Below are 13,381 nucleotides of genomic sequence, written 5' to 3'. Positions count from 1 at the left end.
TTTAAGGAGTAAACATATTTATCAAAATAATCCTACATATGATTCCAAAGATATTTTAATGCTTAAGATTATTTCAGCTGGACTAGACTTTAAAGATTCAAATAGATATGATGCCTTTCATCATACATTGATAAGCAAACTGCTGCCCAGGATCATGTTGCTTATGCTAGAATTTGTGTTGAGTTAAGGATTGACGCCCCTAGGCCTTCAAAAATTCTTATTACAAGGATTAAATTACTTATTAACCCCTGCAATTTTACATAATGCCAAATAACCCCCATAAAATTTTAAAATAATCACATAACCTCCCTGTGATTTTGTGTAAAGTGGAAAATGAACGGAATGCACAATCAATTATAGTGTTTATATCAATTTCAAAGTCAGCGTGATATATTCTTAATATTCATATGACTTCCTTATAGTTTGTATAATATCCACTTTACCCTCTGTGATTTTTGCACTTATTTATAATCTCCCTATATCTTTATAAAGATGGTTAAGCCATTGATTGATTAGCATTTAAGTAAAAGAACTATTGGTATTTCAACTAATGTCAATAAACAGGCTATTTTCCATCAAATTTCCACTTTACAAAAAATTATAGGGGGTGAAATGGATATTTTAAGATGTTAGGGGATCACATGGCAATAGATTAAAACCAGGGTTATACATAATTTAACCTTATTATTATGAATTTGGGGAATTAGCCAATAGGGTATGAATGGATTCCAGTCAGGTGTTCTCACTGCCAGAAATTTGGACATAATGTGAAAATGTGCCCATTGGTGGCTAAAACTACCAAAAGGCTATCGAAGGAATCAAAAGGTGATATTTCCAAATCAGTTGGGAAAGTGCATGAAGAAAAAGCAGAGAAATTGGTTGGCTTGGAAGAGGATAATGTAGTGGCTCCTAGATATACTAAGGTGGATGATTGCTCAAATAAGGCTACAGGTCGAGTGACTCAACTGGGGTCTAACTCTGCTCAAACAGGTACAATCTCAGTTTCTACAGAAGCTGGACCTATTTTAGTTGGGAATGGCAGCTCAGGTGGTGTGAGGCTGAATCTTGAATTGGGAAAAAACCTGTAGAGGTCAGAATTCTCACAAGAAGTACATCAGAAAGGTGAAAAATTGGGCACAGGTGCAAGGAAACGCACGAGTAATAATCTCTATCCCTCAATTACATAATGAACTTAGTATGCTGGAAGATTAGGGGGTTGGATGACCCTGTTAAACAATCAGAAATTCAAAAGATTGTGAATCGTACTACAGCTAGTATGCTTGGTATTACTGAAAATAAGCTCCGTATTGAAAATGTGGATAGAGTTATGAAGAAATGTTTGCCAAATTGGCATTATGTGCACAATGGTAGTATTTGTAGTGTATGTAGAGTTATTTACTGCTGGAAAAATGATATGACCTGCTCTGTACTTAAAATTCATAAGTAGTGTATTGCATGTTTCGTGGAATTTCCTGGTTTTGATATGTTTATAGTAACTATGGTCTACGCGATAAATAAAGTTGAAGAGAAGAGACCATTTTGGGATCACTTTCATAGTCTTAAACCTCTTGCTGATGGGATTCCCTGGATTATAATGGGAGGTTTTAATATCATCAGGAACTATTCTGAAAAGTTGGGAAGTTTAGAATATGACCTTGGTGCTATTTCTGCATTCAATGATATAATAATTGATACTCTAGACATTGGTGAATTTCCTGCTAAGGGCTGTTTCTACAGTGTGTGTAATAAGAGAGAAGATGGTGGGCGTGTATATAGTAAAATTAAAAAGAGTTTTTTGTAAATAAAGAATGGTATTCTGGTTTCCCTATTACTGAAGCAGAATTCCTTCTTCCTGGTACTTCTAATCACTCTGCTATACAAATATCCATTAATTCTGAGTTAAAATTTGGCCCAAAGCCTTACAAGTTCCATGTTTTTGGATGAGTCATCAAAAGTCTGGAGAGATCTTCATCAGATATGGTTAGACCAGGATGATTCTCAAGCCAGCCCAGTCAGAAGCATTTGTCAAAAGCGCGAGTCCTTAAAGCTAAAGAGTTCAATAAGGAATTTTTTGATAACACTTCGCTTAGAGTGCTTAAAAAAGGGAGCAGTTATGTCTGATTCAGAAATCACTCACTGGACAACCTTCTGATGAAAATGTTATTCAACTGGAAAAGATTGTAAAAATGGAGTATATTGATCTCCTTAAGGCAGCAGAGGCTTTCTATAGAGACGAAGGCAGGGTGGAGTGGCTTAGAGCAGGTGATAAAAACACAAAATATTTTCATAGACAGGTAGCTAACCATACAGCAAAAAATAGAATTGTGGCATTGTAAGCTGATGATGGTGAAACTGTCAAGGACTATTAGAAAGTTAAGGAGATGGCTGTGGACTTCTACAAGCAATTATTTAGCAGTTAGAATCTCAATCCTGACAACTCCAGACTACACCAAGTCCTATCCAATAAGCTTTCAGATGAATAGAGGCTTAATCTCCAAGCTGAGATAACTGAGCAGGGATTAAAGAATGCAGTATTCCAGATAAAAGGTGGAAAACCTCCAGGCCAGGATGGCTTCTACGCTGAATTCTTCAAAACAAATTGGCAACTGGTTGGTAAAGAGGTTATTGATGCTTTGCAATTTTGTTTTTCTCACAACTACATGTATATGCCTCTAAACAGCACTATTATCACACTATTGCCATGGCAGCTTTTACTGCTGTGTTTGAATGGAGCATTGCTCATAAAAGTGGTTTTGTCTTCCATCTGAAATGTGGAAAGGCTGGACTATCCCACTTGGCCTTTGCTGATGATCTCTTCCTCTTAACTGGTGCTTCTCCTGAATCGTTTCAGTTAATTAATCACAATATACATGAGTTTGGAGAGTTATTTGGTCTTAAGCCAAATTTCCAAAAATGTCAAGTTTTCCTAGCCGGAACTGTTGATAGTTTAGATAATGAGCTATGCAACATTGTTCATATGCCTAGAGCGGAATTGCTAGTAAAGTATCTTGGGCTGCCACTTATTACCTATAGACTATCTATGAAGGATTGTCAATCAATATTTAGCAAGATTCAAAATTGGGAAAACAAAAAGCTCAGTTATGGTGGAAGACTCCAGTTGATCCAAGGTGTGCTCAATCGTATTCATCTTTATTGGGGGAGTGCTTTTATCTTGCCAAAGTCAGTTGTCAGAAAGATTGATCATAGCATGTTATCAACCTTCTTAAGGGCAGGAGAAGTTAAGCAGCATTATAACCCCAAAGTCTTCTAGAATGATGTGTGTACTCCTAAGAAAGAGGGTGGACTGGGCTTATTCAATCTTGCAGAATAAAAACAAGTGCCTGATCATGAAGCTTCTGTGGAATATCTGTACTAAGAAGGACTCCCTTTGGGTCAAGTGGGTGCCTGAAATTTTGCTGAAAGGTCATTCTATTTGGGGGTAAAAGTACTAAGTGACTCCTCTTGGGCATGGAGGAAGATACTCCAGCTAAGAAGCAATATTCAACTCTTTATCAAAAGATTAGTGGGAGATGGAAGTGTATCTTGAATGGTAACTGGAAGTGGCCTTGTGGGAGGAGGTGGTCTAAAGATGTCAGAGACTTGATGCAAGCAACCCCTGATCCTTTTAAACCTTTTCCAGATATGCAAGATCAAACAATCTTGTCCACAAGCTCCACGAACACATTATCTGTTAAGTCTGCTATGAAGATTCTCAGAGCTTGGAGACTGAAAGCATATTGGTATAAACTTGTATGGGGCAAAAACTATGTTCCTAGATTTGCCTTTATACCATGTCTAGCTTGTAGAAGAAGGCTAAACACTATGAACAGAATCATGGTATGGGGGTTACAGGTTTCAACTACTCTTCTTAATGTAATGTGTCAAGAAGAAAATGAAACTTTTGACCATTTACTTTTGGCTATAGAGTCTCTCAGTCTGTATGGCAGAAGGTCCAAAACATGAGTGCAGGTTTTAGAGGGAGCTACAATTGGGAGGAAAAGCTGAGTTGATTAGCAAAGCATTGGAGTTCAAACTCTTTTGGCCATCAGTTCAAAAGACGTGTTTTCGTAGTGACAGTTTATGAACCATGGAAAGCAAGAAATGCAGGCTATATTTTGGCTATATAAGTTTTCGACTTCTCGGAATATAGTGCGTGCTATTATTGATTCTGTACAGCATGTGGTTCGACCTTGGGGGAAAGCTCCTAGAACCAGAGAGAATTATGCACTTGCTTTAGAATGGAATCTGTCCCTAGAACTATAAGCATGAAGTTTTCACCAATGTATAGAGTCTGTAGTAATAGCTTTGTACATCATGGCCCAATTTTTTGTCACTCCATTGGAGGAGAGCTGAAGCAATTCTCTTTTGTTGAAAATGACCGGGCCAATGGAGGAGGATGGTGTGAAGAATGAGGAAGAAGAATATAACACTGGGACTCTATCTGTCTTGATGTTGAGTGTCAAAAATAACACTCAGGTGCTCATTAACTGTCAGAACAACAGAAAGCTTCTTGGTCGTGTGCGCGCCTTTGACAGGCACTGCAATATGGTTCTGGAAATGTCAGAGAGATGTGGACTGTGGTGCCCAAGACAGGAAAAGGCAAGAAAAAAGCTCTTCCAGTTAACAAGGATAGTTCATTAGTAAAATGTTCCTTCGCCGGGATTCTGTAATCATTGCTCTGCGAAATCCCAAGTAAATGATTTGGGATTTCGGCGTGTGATAGACATAACTGCCCTAATGAGCTGATCTAAGATTGTGTTTTGGGAAAAATAACAATAGGTACAGCCTTTTTACCGTGCCGATTGTTCGACTTATCTCTACTCACAAAGCATAGCTAGCCTACAGATTTGGCTGTAACGTATCTGTCTGAACAATGGTTGATTTTGTGGCCCTAATCTTTTTAATCGTTTAAACAAAAAGATTGTAAATTCCCCTCAATGGAAATGATTAACACTCCTGAGGTAGACCAAGAAGACAGACAGTTGACTCGACAATTCAAGATAAGTAAAAGCACCCAGCAAAAGTTGAAGGTACAATACATGAGATCTTTTAACGGACTAGTTATACACTATGCTAGAGAATTAAAGAATTAAGCAACTTTATTTCGAAAGATAGATGAGGAAAAAATGTTAAGCTGAACTCACACACCTGAAAACTTTGAAGCAGATTTCTCCAGAAAAGCCGGATTATTGTGCTCAACCAATATTGCGCAGCAGATTGCCCACAGAGGTACTCAAGGATTTCATTCCAAAATCCTTTGCAGAAAACTGCTAAGAGGCTGGAACTTGGAGAAATGGTTGCTGCATCTCAGAGTCAAGTACTGGTAAGGTCCATCATCAACTTTGATTTTAAAAAAGTACTGGTAAGGTCAAAAGGTCCCACACGGAGGGTGACGGAGAGACAGTATCTGATCTATCACAAGTTGACTCGATCCATCCTTCGACGGCTGATTAGGTATCTAGAATCCTGAACTAGGACGGACTGGAAGGAACCACGGGCCACCAACCCCCGTGTTCGTCAATGTTTTGTCTGCTCAAGAGTATGAAAGTTTATGAAAGTATTGTCTTCGTATTCATACTTTTGCCCCCGATAAAATTGGTGAGGAAAAATTTAACTTATACGCGTTATTCACAAAGAAAAAAAAAGATAAGAGATGAGAGAATAAAAATTTCAATAATCAATAAAAAGCATTGCACTTTCAATTGAGCAAAGAGACGTTGTATCAACTTCGCCTTGATTTAATGGATTCTAAATTAGCACTTGGAAAAGTTTCTAATCATTTTTTTCATCTTATATATATCACATTACACGTAATGTTATAATATTTTTTAAAAAAAAAGATAAAATACAGAAAACTTTCTTGTAGTTTCACTGAAGATCAATAAGTCATCTTGTGATTTTAAAATATTCACATAATTGCCTTGTACTTTAAATTAATATGAAATTTCGCATGAAACCTGCAAGTGATATATTATTATTATTACTTTAATATTTTTTCTTTTGTTTTCATTTTTTCATTTTTCTTTTTGGTGCTCAAATTCTTTTCACTTAACTATCATGGGTGATTTTACAAATTTTAAAACTTTTGAGATACTTTTAAAATTTTTAAAATTTATACATCATCCTCCTTCCTCTTTCCTCCCCTCCACCTACTACCACCCATCATCACTAGCTGCCACCACCTTCTTCTCTTCTCTTCTCTTCCCTTTTTCACTTCCCCCTCCCCCTCTTCCCACTTCTCCTCTTCCCTCCCTTTCCCAACCCATCCCTCTCTATCCCCCCCCCCCTCTCCTTGGTGACCAAATCTGGCCGCAACCATAGGGCAGCTTGCCGACAGATCATGGGGTCGTTCGTTGACTTTCGACAGAGCCACAAAAAGGTTTTCTATATTTTACCGAAGAAAAAAACTCCTTCAGGTAATCTTCAGTCTGAACATACATACATTTCTTGCCACTCTATTGTCATTTTGTTGATTGCATTAATGATTTTTTCAGTTGGTTCATGTTTGATGTCTTTGTTGGAGTTCTATAGTACATGATTTGCTTTTACATGCATTTGTCTTGTGAATTCCTTGTTACCCTCTAAAGTGCTCTTTTGTGTTTGTTTTCTGGAATAGCGGTTTTAACTTGGGTTTTTATTTTTATTTTTTTTGAGGGAAGACAATAAACCTTACAAAAAAGAATAGAGAAAAAAGAGGATTTAAAAATTGAACTAGGAACATCACGGATTTTTAGCTAATGTTTTTGCCAATTAAACTGCATCATGGGACAAGGTTTTCATCCTTTGAATGTGCCTTAGAAGTCCCATTTAGTTCAGGTCATTTAATTACCAAGTTGCGAGTTGCGACATTGTTATACAACAATTGTATTAAGGTACCTTTTGTCTCAGGTGCTGGTACTATCTTCTGGTCAATTGCACTTTAACCCCTTAATATTTGAGGATTGTAATACTTGCCCTTGAACCTTAAACATATAACTGTAGACTTTTTTAAAAAGTAAAAATGAAAAAACTTTAGTCCTATACTCCTATGTCTAATATTTATTGTTTACAAGGTCAATAAAAGCTTGAGCATTTTAGTAACCAAATACCAATTTTTTTTTGTGCAACCGGAGCATGCCCCGACTCGAACCCTTAGGACCTGAGCTGGCAAATCAAATCGGAGGAGTGCGTCACGATCCCACGTAGCGACTCCGGGTGAGTCATAGGGATTTAAGTCCAGAGTAAGATTCGAACCCAAAATCTCAAGAGTTCTTAAGAACCCGCTTACCGCTGGACCACCCTGTGAGGGCCAAATACCAAGTTTCACTTGTGCTTTAGATGGCAAACCACACGTTATCATTTTGGAAGAATTAATTATGCATAGTTCCATGCCTTACAAGCCGTTTATGAAGCTAATTGATGCCTCCATTTAACCCCACTTGTTTCATTTGGCTTAATGATGGTTTGCCCAACTATAATTAAAAGGCTGTTACCAATGCACAAACTACGTTTATTTTATCTACAATTATCTCTGGGCAGACTAATGCCTTCTTCCCCAATTTGAATTGTATATTTCGAGGACAAATTTTTCCTTGAAATGTTTGGCAACATACTGCTTGATCTTAAGCCTTGTTATCGAGGGTTTTGCTACATACAAGCAACGACTACTTCTGGCAAAGTCGAAGAACTTACCCGGCAATTTTTTTTTTAAACCAAAGAGTTTACTACCCAAATATGTTTACTACAAATCCAATTAGTAGCATTATCAAATTAAAAATTGTTTCCCTGCACCCAAGAATCATGAAATATGAAAATAGGAAAGCAAACGAAATCAAGAAATAGGAAAACGATAATAGTCATAATACCAAATATGCACGGACTATCGTAAAATTGTTTAACAAGGCATTTAGATCAAATATATCATACGAATCTTTGGAAAAAGTAGTTTCTTAATTTGTAACATTACTAAAAAAAAAAAAAGTAACATAACCTAATAGTATCAATATTTCTACTGTCGTACAAGGATTTGATTACCAGAAGACTAAAATATCTTTATTCCGTCTCATTTCTTCCCCTCTACTGAGATATTTCCTCATCGCTTCTTCTCCATGAGTACGGCACCAATCAATCCAAAAACCTACTATTTTGCCTCCAATGAATTGTATATGTGGAAGAACAAGTCAGTCTTCACGCCCCAAGGGTAAGGCATGAAAGTCTTTCTGATATCCTCATGTTTGAAAAGTTAATATATGTCCTTTTCTATTGGTCGTCAAGAGGTATATCGTAGGTAAGAGGAACACCGTTGGCAACAGGTATAAAACATTCCATTCCACTGCATACAAGGATTCAACAATATTAATGCATGAAAGTCTCTAACAATGAGTGCAATAATCAAACGCGAGTCTCAAATTTCTTCTCAATTATATTCATTTATTAAATGGGTATAATTGAATAATTCATATATATTCATATAAAAAAAATTAAAATATTCATATCTAACTATTTATGGATGGATATGAATAAATTTAGTTAAATAGATTTATTTATCACCTATAATTTAGAGGTACGAGAAGTGTATATAACTAAAATATAAGAGATATAAAGTGTAACTATCAACAAATTGCGAGGTATGCAGTTTAATTAACCCTTTTTTAATTGGTCTGGTGTTCTTGTCATTTGCTTTTCGTGGATGGCTTTATAATCAATTTTGTCTCCCGACGTACTACCAGACTATTTTCCGTCACGAAATGCAACTTGCTTTACTGACGCTGAATTTTTTTTTTTTTTTTTAATAATCTCCCCAGTCACCATTGACTTCAAGTCTTTTTATATCTAGTATTGGATTATGTAGTTTTCTCTCACCCATTGCATGTGCGTTTAACAGTATATTATTGAACTTGATTTTACTTTGAAATGGACATCAATTTGATGCTGAAGAATCAAGAAACGAATTTGGTTCAATTTTTCAAATACTCAAAATTTCAATTTTACTAATTGTATAGTATCGTATTTTACTATGCTAATATCTATTCTCACCTCTAACCTTACGTAGTTAATTTGGTTTGGTTTTTGTGATCTCTTTTGTTTAATTAGAATAAACATGTATTTGTTTTTAACGGTTCATAAATGGTTGTTACGGCGTCTAAACATTTCATGAAGATGACTCCCTTTCTCTGCGTGGGCTAAATCAATGATTAGTTTTCTTCCAGCTTGTTGTTAGTGAATGATGGAACAAAATAATAATTTTTCATTGCATTAAGTCTATAGATAATGGCCCACCATTGGCAACTTGGAAATAAGATAATGGTTAATTACTGTTTTCAAAATAAGCTTTTGTTTAGCAAATTTTTTTTTTTATTTTGGTGGTTTATCTATGGTTGTTGGCCTTTATACATTTCATTAAGGCGGCATCTCTTTCTTTGCATGGAATAAATTATAATTAATTACTTTTGTTCCAATTAATCATAGGTCAATGATTGAACTAAAGAATTGTTTAGTGGGTTAAGTCTAGTACACGATGGCCCATCTTTAGCAACTTGAAAACAAAGTGAGGGTTAACTCCTGTTTTCAACAGCAGTATAGGCATATAGGGACATGTTTGGCTTTTAAATTGTTTTCACAACACAATTATACATTAAAAGAAAGCCGCAATAGTGCTAGGGGTATCTTTGTCATTTCAGTAGCTTTGGCAACATAATTATGTTGACTAATGATTAAAAAGGATTAATTGACACACTTGAAAGATAGATATTAAAATGAAAAGTACATTATACTTTTAGAGGGTTTAGTACAAGTACCCCATTTAGTCTAGAAGTAGACATTTTTTTCTGTTTTATTTGTAATTTTCAATCCTCAAGTAATGGAGCGTGTGTTAATGGAAGGGGAAAAGTGATAGAACAACAATGTTAGGGATTATGGTGCAAAGTTGCAAATTGTCCTTTTCTTATGGTTGGCCATTATTTCGTTGGTTTTCTTTTTCCACACCTTTTACGTGTATTAAGTTTATTTCAAATAAGAGAAGTCCATAGTGATCTAAAATTTATTCATCTTTCCCTTTGCTTTTTGCGTTTGTTTATGTTTATCTTCATCGAGGATTTTTCTTCTTTCTCATTTTTAGTTAGAATCTGGATATAATCGTCACCTGAATGTAATGCGAATATATGTACAAATGTAAACCAAAATTCAAGTTCAAACAGCTTAAATGAGCTCACCTTAATAACGTATTAGAACATGGTATTAACTATTTTGGTAATATCAAGTTAAAATTTGTATGGAGATTAGATTGGAACATGACATTTAGATTAGATTGCATGGAGACTTATGAAAGCATTAAAATTTGTGATGAATAAATTTGATGACTGAAATAAATCTACGTTTGCTATATCTCAAGTTAGGATGGGAAAGTAATTTAAAGTTGCAGCAAGCATCATTTGGTTTGCTCTTACATGTTCTAAAAAGAGAATAGATTATAAATTAGCTATTTATGTGACCATTTTAGAGCCAAACCCATATCTCCTTTTGGATAATAGCCATACACCTTACTTTCATTGAGCACAATGTCTCATTGTTCTGAAAATATAGAACATTTGGCATTCCAATTCTAGGAAACAAGATATACTTGCTTTTTTATCATAAAATGTCGATACATAAATTATAAGCTGAATTAAATTTGCCTCCCCATGATGTTCAGATGGTAGCAATTGGCAAACTACAGTTTTGTTTCTTAGTTGAAGTGAAAATCTGTACAATTACATTACAGTATGCAGGGTTTAAACTTGATATTATCAATATTTGATATGTTAGAGTTTAAGCGATAAATCAAAAAAATGTTTGGTTCATGATTCCAAATTTAATCTTAAAAGACATGTTAACTACATTGGAATGCTTTTTGTCACTTTCCATTTAATAAAATTGTAAAAAGTAACTGGCTAAATAAAATAAATAACATAGCTCCATTTGGATTTTCCTGTTTTTCAAATATAATGTTACAGAAATACACAAACAAAAACAACTCAAAAAAGGTTTTTCATATACACTGCTACATTAAAGTTTTTCAAAAATACACCAAAAAACAGCTAATCCATGATGATCAAAATTTTTAGTATCTAAAGAATTATATATTTTAGGATATTATAATCAGGTGCAAAGCACGTGAACTATTACTAGTATCTTATGTTACCGTATCAATGCACGTTGATTCATTCCAAAGTACTTAGGAAAGGTTATGAATCAAATCAGTTGGTTAATAATTCTTTGTTTAGTCAGATGAAGCACCGAGATGCAATCACTTGGAGCACAATGATTGCAGCATTCACTTACTGGGACATGCCTGGCGAAGCAATTGCTGTTTTCCGAGAGATGAAGCTGGTTGAAGAAAATCTTAACACAGTTACCATGTTGAATCTTATTGAAGCCTGCTCTCTTTTTGCAGATCTGAGCATATCAAAGTCCGCTCATCGCTTTGCTATTTGACATGGCTTAGCTTCTGAGGACGCAGTCAGAACTGCTGCTTTGGATATGTACTCCCAATTTGGGGCGACAGAGGTCCATGACTACACGCTTCCTTTCTAAGCTATATGTGATTGGTTGCAATCACATAAGTAAGATCTTGATTGATCATGGTCTTATTTTTGTTGCTTATGTTTCCCCTACACTTGTTATAGCTTGGGAGTTGAGGCTAGCAATATCTAATATTTGCCTAGAACCAATTAGAAAAAGCAAATTTTCTTGAAAGTCTTAATGGTTGGTATAGGCAAATTTTGAGTTGCAGGAATTAACATACAAAATGATCCAACTTGTCAAGGAGTCCCCGGACCCCTAGTCCGCTCCAAATTGTATGGGAAAGATTTTTGGAACCTTGACAATTTGATTCATGCCTTATTGGTGTCATGATTTATACTTGTATTGTACTATATGAGTTTTTTTTTTCAAACCACCATTTGAGAGTCACATTTAGGCTTGCAAGTGGTATAATACTTGGTCGGACAGACATTGAAATTTTAACATGATGATCACCTTATGTGTCAATTTTTCATGTTGCACATTTTTTTAACAAGCATTTTTGAGCTTCTTGTTTAAGGTTTGCAACTGGTGAAAATAATGTAGCTAGATAAATTATACTTCTGTCTAGCTAGACAAATAATGTATCTTGTAATAAAATATGCTTCTATCTAGCTACATAACTAATGTAGGTCGCCAGAGCCATTGCTAACAGCATTGCTGCTTGACATACAAGTAAGAGGAGTTGGGGGTCGGACGGGAATTCCAGAAGGGCACACTTGAAATCATAAACAGGACTAGGAGGGCACAATTTTGCATATCTATTACACAAGACAGTTCTATAGTTTCACAAAATACACACTTGTCACCTAGAAATACTAGTATGTTTCGTACGGGAGTCCGTGCGAATTATTCTTATGAGAAATAGGCACACACATTAATTAAGGATCCAACTATCCAACCCCATCCCTTTTACTAGCTTTCCCAATAGACAATGTCAAAATCTCTTTAACCTCACAGAGGCGGAGCCATAGTCGTGAAATGGTGGTTGCAACTCTGTTGTGGAGTAGGAGACTAGTCATTCAATGACCTGCTCTGCTTCACCAGCAGTTCCTGAAGTGCTTGTTCCGGCTCCCTGGAATGCAAAGGTGACAATCAGTTCTAAGCAAAAACATGATCATATGTATATCAACTGTTTTGGTTTCTTTAGTCGATATGTGTTTGTCAAGTACTTCAAATTAAAAGTCCAGAAAATTCGAAATACCCACAAAAAAATGGATAATATTATTAATCTGTGGAAATTAACAGAAGCATTGATTCCATGGATCTCTTCAGCTACGACAGTCAAACAAACAAAGTGCAACACTAAAGGCTGTGAATTGCTAAACACCTTCTATCGATAGAAACCATAATGACATTAGGCTTATCTTCTCACAATTATTTTCTAAGGATGGACCGAGCACAGGGTCGACTTCTTCAAATAATATGGACGTCAAAATCATAAAGAACATTGAGATACACAATTTGCATATTTTCATTGTTCTGCTCCTTCCATTAATGCTGATCATACAAATGTAGCATGCTTATAGGCACAAAGTGACCCACATGACTGCATCTGGTATCCTGACTGATTCATTAGTATGTAAAAATATTTTGATATCTTCAATCAAATTGTCAAGTATATTAAAGACTTTATACAGCAATATTCTCAATTCTGAATTTACGGTCCTGAGGAAGCATTCATGGCCTGGCATATAAATAACTCCGTGATACTCTATCTATACAAATTTGTTTCTACTTACGCATAGACTGGAATACTCTTGGATGTCAAGGGATTAAATTTGGTAACACAATCATGGTTAGAGAGAACTCTGTTTACGGTTAAACTAGTAGACCTTTTTAT

At 35.5% G+C, this 13,381-nt stretch overlaps 1 long non-coding RNA gene and 1 pseudogene across 2 annotated transcripts; both read left to right on the top strand.

Moving 5' to 3' along the window:
• Positions 1-580: 580 nt before the first annotated feature.
• Positions 581-4,895, top strand: LOC113735024 (uncharacterized; annotated as a pseudogene).
• A 1,257-nt stretch (positions 4,896-6,152) lies between these two features.
• LOC140038136 (uncharacterized) lies at positions 6,153-12,006 on the top strand. Of its 2 annotated transcripts, none has more exons than XR_011841956.1 (2): positions 6,153-6,416; positions 11,245-12,006. It is a non-coding gene; the product is annotated as an uncharacterized lncRNA (long non-coding RNA). The 2 variants fall into 2 exon arrangements; XR_011841957.1 differs by having other exon boundaries at positions 11,241-12,006.
• The last annotated feature ends 1,375 nt before the right edge of the window (positions 12,007-13,381 follow it).

Source organism: Coffea arabica, chromosome 3c, assembly GCF_036785885.1.
Source record: "Coffea arabica cultivar ET-39 chromosome 3c, Coffea Arabica ET-39 HiFi, whole genome shotgun sequence".
Taxonomy (NCBI): Eukaryota; Viridiplantae; Streptophyta; class Magnoliopsida; order Gentianales; family Rubiaceae; genus Coffea; species Coffea arabica.
The sequence above is the reverse complement of the archived record's forward strand: the minus strand, read 5'-3'. Positions and strand labels throughout refer to the sequence as shown.